Source organism: Drosophila eugracilis, unplaced genomic scaffold, assembly GCF_018153835.1.
Source record: "Drosophila eugracilis isolate 14026-0451.02 unplaced genomic scaffold, ASM1815383v1 contig_423, whole genome shotgun sequence".
NCBI classification, from domain to species: Eukaryota; Metazoa; Arthropoda; class Insecta; order Diptera; family Drosophilidae; genus Drosophila; species Drosophila eugracilis.
The window spans coordinates 990190-1002485 of NW_024573287.1; positions in this window are offsets into that span (position 1 = coordinate 990190).

The window sequence follows — 12296 nt, forward strand, 5'->3', positions numbered from 1 at the left end:
ATCAACCTTCACCTTGATGTCCCTATACATCCCTAACGTGTTTATACATCCTGGCTCCTGTCTCTGGTCGGAAATTAATACACTTCCGTTTTTGGGTCTCCCATTGCATTACTCAAAATGTGTTTTTGCTGCTTTGCCCCGCAACAAAGAGACATAAAAATTAATTTGCTTTTGCCGTCGTCAGGCTGCCGGAAGCGCGCTGTAATCAACCGACAAATAAATTAACACTGCATGATGAAGGGCACGATGGGTAGTCGGTAGTGGGTAGGTATGGGGTTGGGTATAAAGCTCTGCGCTTCGGATTTTTATGAGCGCCTGGCAAATTGCGAGGCCCGCGCATTTTTGACCTTTTCACTTGATTTCCGTTTATGACTAACCTTAAATACATTTTTGCCAATATTTTACCCATATTTTTTCTGCTCGATTTCGCTGGTCTGGCGTTTAATTTTTATGCGCCCGACATGGTTCAAAGCTGACTCGTTTTTATTGACAAAATGAGAAGAAAAATAAATGTTTTTTAATATGCAAGGCACGTCACGTTTGCCGGCATTATTCAATAACCAATTTAAGAGGAAGTGGCGCGAGTCTCCCTGTGTTAAAAAGTAAATATTAAATAAGGGCCATTGGGAGAAGTAGAAAGGATTTCAAAGATGAGAAGAATTTTAAAATTGCATATAAGTGTATTGTTTTAGGGAGATGTGAATTTGTTTGTTTAATATTTGACTTATATATATTAGCTTTAGCTAATAGCTCTTATAGCTCTTTCGAAGAGCTTATACCATTAGTATTTAAAATGCCAACTAAACTATTTTACTGTTTTCATTTACAGAAACATATTAATCGAGCTACTGTAATGATTTTTTCTGTTCAAAAAGTTTGTTAGTTCAGCGAAAGCTTTAAACTTGTCCGCGATAATTGTTGGAAGGCAACGGCCCCCAGTCCGCAGCTAAATCCTGGGAAAAATGGAGAGATTCCAACGCCGCCGTTGCCAATTACTAGGAAAAACCAGCCACAACAATGTTAGATGCTTAAAATGTCGACGAAGCGCACATTAGGCTTAATTATAAGCAAGCAGACAAACGAAACGCTTGAACATTACCAAAAACCAAAACAACACGTATACGCCCCCCAATGTCCGGGAAAGGACATTGTTGCTGCCGGAATAGTTGTTGCTACTACAGCCTTTTGTGTTGGCCAGAAAACTTCAGTTGCATAACTAACGGACGAACTGAAATGACCAAAGGACACGGCAAAGTTTTGGCCTTTAAATTTCATCATTGCAACGGTCACACTGGCCGACATGCAACCCTGTGACGACCAGTGAATAAGTTGGTGTGTTTTCTGTTCCTCATTTTAGTTAATAATAAATTTATTATTACGAAATATTTTATATAATGAAATTTTAAAAGAAATTTAAATAAATATTTAATATATATAAACCCACGCTTATCAAATTTTTTCAACCGCTAACTTTAGCTAGTTTTCCTAATCTAAAGACGGACAACACTGGTTGGATATGTGTGGGGTAGACGTGCGTTTGGCACTTGTTGTTATTGCTGCAAAACTTTGGCAGGATTTCCCACCATCAGCGCTGCATCTGCATCCTGTGCGGTTAGTCTGCTGTTGTCGTTGTTGCGCAGACAACTTTCCACTTCCCCCTATGTCCCCAAATGGCCAACATTCTTTCCTCGCCCTCGTTGTTTGTGGCTCATTAAAGCATTAATCATAAGATGGCGGAACGATATTTGGCTTGGGCGTATACATGGTTATGTGGCCCCGGTCACGATTGTACAACTTTAATGGCATCACGTCGACCATCTCAATTTCTTTCACTTGGTTAGCTCAAATATGAGAGCAAACTTCACACACATAAGCTCATACACTGCGTGGTATGATGGTCTATAAGTATGTAATATATGCAGGTATATATTTACGGAAAATGGTTGACGGTTCTTGTAGAACATAGAAAAATGCTAATTTTTCCAAAATTAAATTAAGCAATTCAATTCTCTGCAGTTATATTAAGTTATCTTAACCCAACTTTATATAAACTGTGTACTTATTATTAAATGCCATAATATCAACAGTTTACACCCAGAGTATATGGATTTCGATCTTTTTCATCAAAAAGAACTTCTTACTTATTTGTAGCATACTTTTGTGGGGCCGCCAAGCTAATTGTTTCGAAGCTTGTTGCTTGCCTGGGCCATAATTCTTAAATGCTTTATTACTCAAACACAGACCCCCATTTGGCCACACCCCAGCTCACACACACAATCTCGCAAATTGGCCCAGAGCAACGTCGACGGTAATAAAAATTAAATAAAACGCATTCGCTTCCTACAAATTTCTTAATGTTTACTTGCCTGTTTGTCCTGGGCTCACACATATGTGTGAGTTTGTCATCCTGTTGTTGTTTTTCTTTTTTTTGTTTGTTGCTTTGTGCACTGCTGTGGTTTGTTCTTCTTTTTTTCCGCCCTCCCTTTGTCATTTCCTTTTGGTAGAAGCTTCGAGTGGGGAGATGGGCGGAGGGCGTGTCGTCCCCGTGGGACTTGACATTTATAGCTGGGGCATTAAAAGTCAAGAGTGGCAAATGGGGGAGGAGTTTCTGGGGGGATTGAGGTCACACGTCGGGGCTCCAGTGGCTCTGTGTTTTAAGGCCAACTCACTTTCAGCTCGTTTAGGGTAAGTTACAGAAAAAATAGACCCACAAGATTATAAATATTGTTCGTCTTCAAGGGCAATTAATTATAATTAATTCATTTGTTATTTTGAAACATTTAAAACGGGTCATAAGTTAGAAGTTCAAATATGAGCTGAGCTAGAAGTTGGCAAGGTAATAGGTTATTAGCTAGTCAGAAAGTTTAACATTGGAAATTGTAAAATTTTTATGTAAATAACCATTAAATTAGCAAATTCGGATTGCTTTTGATTCTTCGATTGCAGATGTACATTGATTACTTGGTGTGACATAATTAGCTCAAGCGATATAAATCTTCATTTTCGTATGTCCGTGTTTCGTGCTAATTAATACACAAATGCAACTTTTAATTGAAATTAACCTGAGTGGAAATTGAAATGGGCCATTCTCCCAGTTTGCACAGACACACATCCGTGTAGGGTTCAAATTGGAATGCATAAATCACAAAATAATCAGACATTTACGCCCAGAGTTTGTGTATTATATAGGAGGATTGGGGGAATTTCGGGTGGTTGATGTCAATCTCGCAAGCCAATTGTCAATTGAATGCATTACACAATTACAATTACCGAAATCCCGCAAATATTTCCTTCACCGGGTTGGATGGATGGGGCAAAAATCCAAATGCAAAACTTTACTCCTCGATTGCATAAATACTTAAAATTGCATATGAGATGCATGTAGCCGCCCACTATGCCACCAACTCAAAATTGCACAGAATTACAGAATCGTGGTGTGTGCAATGAAAATTGATTTATCACGCACACAGCATTTACGGTCACGCATCCAACATAAATTTTCATTCACTGCCTTTTCGGAAGCAACGGCTGCCGCATTGTTTTTCCTGGTCTATCTGAGGCGCTGGAAAATTGTTTTGTACGCAGCGTAAATTGTAATTTCATACAGAACCAACGTGGCTTTAGCCAATCCGTACACCCATATGCGAATAGGTGTAGGCGATGCATCGCGGTTCTCAAAAAATAAATATATATATACATATAACTGGCTGTTATTGTAAATAACAATAAAATTGGCATTGCAGAGAGAGAAAGCGAAGGCCAACGGTATGAGTATTTACAAGTACTTTGCGGTTACGCCTGGTTGTTAAAAACATAAATAATTGGCTTGTCTTTAAACATTGGCTTTGGCTTACGCGGACTTACTTTTATGTAACTTTTACAGAACGAACTAAACAAAATGACTTTAATTTAATGCAATGTATAAGTAATATTATACAATTTTACCACATTTTTAATCATATCTATTTCTTAACTTATGAATAGGAATGATATATTTCTTTTACATAATAAATTTCAAACAATTTTCAGTTGATTGATTAGTGTCCATCTAATTATCATTGAACATATTGCCAAATAACCCATAATAAATTTCAAAATGAAGAATGTCGCTTAGCTGACCCAATGATAGAAAATGAACGGCAACAATGGGCATTGTAATGGCACACATTATGGCAGAGATTTGCATGCCGAAAATTCATTAGCACTTTAACAATGACAATGATGGACGGTGCCGCCCCAAAATTCAGTCTCCCACATGGGGATATTAGATTACATAGCCAACGTAATTATGGCTTCCTGAGGTAACAGTGTGCATTGCAAAACACATTTTAGATTGATATTTGGCTATGAGTGTATCAATTGGCAATTACAATTCACTCAAACGATTCATTCGTAAGCGCCCCTTAATCGAGAATTAAGCGTAGCTTCATGGGCCTCTAAATCACAGAGTCTGGGACTATATATACTCGTATGTATGCCTCTGGATAATATCACTCAATGGACACTTTTCAGCGGACCTTTTCTGGCCGAATGTCTCCCAAGACGCCACTAAACAAATTAGCGTTAATTTAATGACAGACATTACCACCGCCCTTTTACGCCGTCTGGCAGGATTTATAGGTTTCTATAATAGATGACAGCGGGTTCGGCTCCTTTTCAACTGCCTCTGCCACTGCCTCGAGTCTCAAGTCCAAGACCATAAATTCCATTTGATTTTCCTCCAAAAACTCCAACCTGCAATGTCAGCACCAACTGTTGCGTGGGCGTGGCATGCTGTTGAATGGCAATGATGGTGACGATAATAAACTTGTCGCAAGGAATTTCAGATGCGACGGTGGACCAGCTGGTGGAATTTTCACCTTTAAAGGTACCCATGAAGTGCCCTTCGATGGTGAATTTAAATGGGCCGACCCGAGTCGCATCCGAATCCTGCCACATTTTCTTGGTATTTTATTTTGCAAAAATCTATCCGACTGTCAAAAACTATTTCCCGATGTACAAAAAAATTACAAATTTATCATTTTTTGAAGGAACACTTGTCATCAAAATATTGAAGGCTATTGAAATGAAAAACGCTAATTGTATATTTATCCGAGAAAACACTAATGCCAATTTTTCATACAAGCTAATAATTGCAACAACCTCGTCGCAATATTGAAATGGATGTTATTCACCTAACAAAATATTTATAAATATCTTTGCCTCTCCTTTAAAAGTTTCACCAAAAGCCATCTCCCTCTCGACTTGTAAATAATAAATCTGTTGCAATTCTTCGGACAGACAAGCGAGCGGGGCAACATTCCTAGACAGGATGGTTGCATTTTAGATACTGCTGTTGCTCCCGGATGCTTTGCCTGATGTTCTACTTAAAAATCGTGACTAGGCTACCGTATTCATATATTTGACATGCATACATTAAACTTTGCTCGACAGCTAGAAAATTTAATATCAACAACAGCAACAAGAACAACTACGAAAATTGAAATGCTGCTAACTTTGAGTGTGGAATATTATTTTTTAAAATAACATGTACTTATGCAAGGGAGAAATATGGAAGTTTTTGAAAGCATTTTTTGCACAGGTGTGCACAAAAATTGTTCGCACCTTTTCAGTTGCTTTGGCAGTTCTTTAGTTGGGCAGAGAGTTTTCTGCTCAGCTGACAGGGCAAAACCATCCACAAATTCCTATTTGTTTGCCAGCGCTGTTGTACATAAGTTGTGCTTCCCTTTTACAGAAAACTTTTTGCATACAACTAATGTGCACTTCCGCTTTTTGCGCGCGCCATTTTCTTTTCGGCTCCAACTTCTCCACTTCCGTATCTTTACCACTCACCATGGACAGGGCGAGGTCCTTGCAGAACAACCAAAAAATATGCGTTGTGTACGATATTATTTTGTGCTTCGAACTTTTGTTCACCAAGAAAGGTGAAACACAAGGGGGTGTGGATGTGAAAGTCCCGGATGAGTGCAGGGATGCATGTATTTATTGGCAAAGTTTTCGAAGCCCTCAAGGGTCTTTACAGCACTGGCCAGAAGAGTTCAATCGGAATTGTGGTGGAAAAAATTTAAGTTTCTCGGCAAATATTTAGGATTGTGCTTTCTCATTCTTCTCTCTAATCGTTCTATGTGCTAATGTGTAAAGAAAGTTTTGAAATTTTATCATAATATTATTGTGACTGAAAAAGTATTGAATATGATAAAACCAATCATTCCATTCAAGGCAGAATAAAGCTTTGCAAACGCCTGCAATTAAAGTCAGAGTGAAATAATTGCTAGTTTGAAAATCAAATCTAACCCATGGGTGCGTTGGACCAAGTGTTTATCCTGCCGCCTGCCCAGGAGTGCAGTTGATGGCCCAAGGACCGTATAAATGAACCCCGTAAAGAGACCATTTCTACATATATATGTATGTACCTTCATATCCATGTTGGAGTTCGAATACGAGTATATCTCCGCAGTCCGTCTGTTGGACATGTTAAACAAAACAATCAAGACACTCGCTCAATGGGGAATGGACTCCTCTGTGTGGTTAGTCAATAAAAATACTGCCCAAATGGAATTAACACGCACTCGACCAGATCACCAGCTGCTGCAAACGAATCTCAGGTTTGCATTCCGCCGCCACACCCTCCCCGCCCACAGACTATCCTCTATAGCAAGAGTCCTCTCTGCATTGTCGCAAAACACTTTGTCTCACTTAATTTTTTTGTCGTCTTTTTTTGCTTTCTTTCATTTTATTTTTTTGCTCCGATTTTGCCTGGCTCTGGATTTTTTCTTTTGGTCGTTTTTTGGTTTTACTGCCTGCTGTTGCGATGCGGCAAACAATTTCAATTTAAATTGCCAGCTTTGCTTACCTTTTTGCCATGCTCTGGGCACACTTATCAGTGTCAATAAAAGTCCGAGGGGAGAACTCCGGCCAAAAGGAACTGGCCAAAACGAGTAGCCAAAGAAACACCAGGCAGCGCCAAAGACAGATGTGACGCATCCAACGGACCCAGAAAAAAAGTGCAAGTCGCAACGGATAGAGAATAGAGGAGTGCCATAGATGATGGCGTGTGGCTACCAATATATAGCCCCTGCCCGACTCATGAATTTCGGCCCAACTGGGGTTTAAAGTAACCAAATCAGAACTCGAAACAGAAAGTCAATAATTGAAGTTTAAACGCAGGGAAGTCTAGCTTTCTTGCAGTTATACTAAATATGAATTCAAATTGAGTGTTACTTATTTAACTAAGAGCTAGTCGTCTACTGACTGAAACATAAGGCGTGTAAGTTAAGACAGTCTTCTTTTGCATAATCATTACTTAGCCAGGAATATATTTTGGCTCATGTGTTATTTTCTTGGCTCCTTGCTCTACTTGCAGCAGCCACCGAAATAAAAACTATTATTGTAGTGGGTGGTACGCTATTAGACGGAATATGTGTGGCTAATCTCGGTGATTGTGGTGTAGTGTTTAGTGTCCAGACGCTGCACGATGTCGCCCTTTATTAAGCAAAAAATTACTTGGCCAATAAAGATATGAATGCTAAATATAAACAGATGATTTATGATATGGAAAATTGAGAAAGCATAGTTAAGGAGAAGAAAAAATATTGCAAAGGTTTTTCTTACAAAATAATATAATACTAAAATTAAAAACAAATTAAATCAACATAGTTTTAGTCAAGAAATATTTACCCAATATCATTTTTCTAATATCTAAACTACGACACAAATGCATTTACCCCTCTAGATGGCACAGGAACATTTTCCGGACAGAGCTCATATCGTTTTATCAGTTTGCAAGGATGAACTTTCTTCTTCCTTCATCCACTTCCTGCTTTTAAATATTTTACAAACGAAAAAAAGCAACGAAACGGCGTAAGCTGTGGACAATTTGTTCCTGTGTTTGTACATTTCTTAATTTCTTCTTTCACCATTTTTTCTGTTTTCATAAAAGCAATATTACCGGACATGAGTGCAAATATTTCGAGTGTAAATATGAAAACCGAGGGAGAGTAACCAATATGAAACTGGAATGTCGCAGCATAATAAATAAATGTCTGCTGAGAGTGATTCAAAAGGCAGTCAAAAGGGGGTGGTCAGTAATAAAAAAAATATAATAATAATATAAAAATGACTTAATAAAGCCATGTTAGCTTTTTTTTTAGGAATAAATCTAACGCACATTAACTTTTATTAACTTTCTCTGCCACATTTGCTTATTCAAATCATCTTTAAAGTTCCACTCTCCGGACAGTTCAGTTTGAGTTTTGAGTGTTGTTACATTAATACGAAGAAAACACAGTAAAAACCTCATTTTCAGCACAATTTTCACATTGCAACACAAATTAATTTCCTTTGAGATTTGACTTCTGGGCAACTTTATCGAGTGTCCTGTGAGTTGGTGAGCTGGCGTCCTTGCTGCAGTAACGTTTATGTATATTGTTCCCCAACTGCCCTCAACGGCGGCCCCCGAAAAACCAGAAAGGTCGCAAAAGTATGAAATGTCACTTTACAGTTAAAATGTCCAGAAAATTATCAACTTTAACATTTTGTTGCTTTTCTGGCTCGTCCTGCAGTGAGAGATAGGAAATATAGTTGCCCAGTTTACTTGCTTGGTTGGTTTTCCCTGCCACAGACGGCAACTTATAATGAAGTCCTCGAGGACGAGGCACTCCGAGAATCTCTCTCTCTCTCTCTCTCAGTTATTTTAATGCAATTATCTTACCAATTGCGAGTGGAAGAGTGCCTGGGCTTCAATGGCAAGAACTGCAAAATTTTTGAATATGTTTTTGCTTGGCAAAAAAATCCTGATAACAAGCTGTAAAAACTTTTAATTAGCCACGCAAGTTAATAACTTGCATACGCACCGTTGAACCATTAAGCATCGCATGTAACTCAATTGAAGAGGAATACTCAAAAACATATTCATTAACAAATTTTATTTACTGATGGTTTTATAAGAAACACATTAAGGCAACCTGAACCAGTTTAGAATTTTGTAGTCCCCTAATAAGAAAATGATATAGGAAAGATTCTTCATAATTGTTAAGTCTGTATTACTATTTTTTGCAAAGCTTTATAAAATAAGTATCCAACAAAACATATTTATAAAGTGACACAATATTTTCAAGAAGTTTGACTTACAAGCTTTTCCAATTCATTATTACAAGAGGACTTAAATATTTTATGATTTTAACAGAAGCCTTAAATTATCCAAAGACATACAGAGAGTATAAAGTGCTTCCTTATAGTTTGCCCTTAATGATATGCGTTACAACGTGTACTTTTGTTTATACCGGCAGTAGCCAAGAGGACTGTGTGTGTGCTCACATCCTCCATACCACATCCATGGCATAAAGACAATCTGAGCGGATCTTCCTGTTCCTGTTGGTGCAGTTTTGCTTCCAAGTATGAATCCTGTAAATATGCTACGTGTGCCAAACGAACACAGAAACAAAAGTTGCTCTTGCCTCCGGTGTTCCACCGACATAATCACATATATAAATATTATTTTTGTTATTCGTGTGTGTTTGGGTTTGTAAGCCTGTTTATGATTCTTGTAATTTAGGTTTTGTTGCGTTGTTTATAGCTTTTGTGGGTAATTATAAAAACTTGTATACCACCGTGGAAGGGAAATTTAAAATTTGCATTAAGCTATTTAAAAAGTATTTAAAATGTAGTTCCCATTAGTTTCCTTTTAGTTTAAATAAAATAAAATAATTTAGATATTATAAAAGTTACTGCTTAACATTCTGTAGGCGTCTTAAAAGCTTTCAATGTTAATTTGCAGAAGCGAAGCTTTTTATATATTTGGTAGGGATATATCGAAGGGAAGGAATACCCTACAAATTCTTTTGAAATTTTTGTATATTTTAGTTTTCTAATTAATGTATTTGAATAAATAAAAAAACATTTATTTTTGTACAATCTCAAAATATTATAAATTTTATTTAGTTTGCAGTTAAAAATGATTAAGACTTACAAGTAAAAAGAAATCGATAGCGCTGAAAGAAAAATCATTTGTGTATCGAACTTAAAAATAAATCCTAAAATTGCCTAAATGATCTTTTAAAGAAATACCAAAGATTTCACCAACGAGCAGAAGATCCCGCAGAGATCTCACCAATCTGACAGTTCTCGGCAGATCGTTGGCGTAAATTGGTTTGGTTCGGTTCCTCGCGCCAGCGACCGTGTGTGTTCAGATTTATTTTTAAGCTGCACGCAGAAAATACTTTTCTGTACGGGTGAAAAACACTTTTAATTTTCTCTAGTTTTCCCCAATTATTTTTGAATAATCACACCAAATATCAATCTAATTAAGTGAAAAACGTGTTTTAAAAAGGTTTATGTGTCGAAAAAAGAGCTTAAAGTGAAAGGAATATAAATGGAAAATATATATGTATAATGTGCGAGATAAATCTATAATATATATTGAGCTGGCACACTTTGAGCAGCTATATATATATGTATAAATATATAGGAAATGAGTAAATGCTTAACATGTTTATAATTCAACAGCGCCGCAAAGTAGTAACCATTCATTAAATTAACGCATAAAAACGGTGGGGATGTAGAAGAATACCCAGCCAAATCTAGAATATGTACTAAGCAAACGAGAAGCTATCTCCCAAAAAAGTTTAAAAATATCAACGCCACGTATGCTGCCTTTGGCTTTTTGGCTCGGATTTTCGGTACGCACGACTGCCCCTCAACAAATAAAAATCGCAGCGTGTTTTTATTGTTGCCACGCGAGGGAAACGCCGAGGGATCAGCATGTAAGTGAAATGTTCAACAAGCAGCCCCGCAATTAACTAGATCAAGTATATTATATATATATATATATATGCATCGATTTAGTAGTTTAAAAATAGCCTTTTTAAAGTGTTCCATGTTGCGATTTTAAGCATTAGCATTGCATATTTCAATAAGCCATTCAATTTGATTTAAGTAAAAGCCAATTCAATTAGGCTAAATTTAATTTCATTGCCTGCGGATGGCGATTGTTGTTTCTCTTTTAAATCTTGGGGGCTACAACAGAGGCAGCAGGAGCACTAACAACATTGCCGCATCGACAGATCCAACTACGTGTGCTTGATCTAATTTTAGACCGGCGAAATAGTCTTCTAGCCCAAAGAAAATGACCGACGAAATGCCGATCCTACACTATACCCATCCACCCCCTCAACCTCTTTACCTTCTTCACCTTCTGACGTTTTTCTGTTGTTTTAAAAAATATTTTCCCGCACATTTCTCATTGGACACGATGAAAACTAATTTCTGGTGGCTGCGGCATATTTCAGGTTTATAGTCAACAAAAAATAAAGCAATTGTGTAGAGAAGAAACATTGAAATGTTTTGACCATCGAAATGAACACCCGGGAAAAATAATTAAAACCAAAATAAAAAATTAATTTGGGTAGCATTCCATTCAGCACGATCAAATTATTATTAAGAAAGCATCTTAAGAATTTCAGGTCATTTAATGACTTTCAATTGTTTATAAAATCTAAATAATCACACACAAACTCATAAAAATAGCGGACAAAAATAAACAAATCATTAAATAGTGATCAGAGATTATGGGTGTTCTTTTTTATATAGACAGCTGGGTCTAAAATGGGTTAGAAAGCAGTACAAATTGGTTAGCTAACATTTTGTTTTTAAATTAAAAGACAACTTGTGAACATTTATTTCCATGGCATGCTCTACGAAGTCAACAAATCACCAAGCCACTTTCAGCCGGAAATATATCATTAGCCAAATTGTATAGCTCATCGAAGAACACACCCATGGGAAAACCAAAATTATATTATAAGTTTATGATATATGACCGAGCGTCAGAAAGTATTTCACGATGACTCAGGCAACCCAATGTGTAAGTGAAGTTCAGTCGCGACAGTGAAAATATTGCTGGGAAAATTCGGTATTTTCAATATTTCACATTCGCTCTTTTGAAAAATCTCTCAAGATTTCTGTGGCCTCTCGCCAACTGTCAAACATTTCCTTATGCGCATGCGTTCAACAACAACAGCTGTTTGACAACAAATGTGAGTGGAAGCGAGATAAAGATACTCAATATCGGAATACTCTCCCGATCTATTCTCAATAGTTGGTTTAGCTTCTGATAAGAATATCTGTAGCAAGAGAGCAAGCTGAGAACAATAAAAAATACAGAAAAACATAAAAATAGGTGAAGCATTAATGTTTGGTTCCCGTTTTCGTTCGACGGCACATTTACGTTCTGTTTTCGATTTGTTTGTAAACACAACGGTTTGACTTTTAGGGTTAAAGAATATCTGTGGGATTCCCCT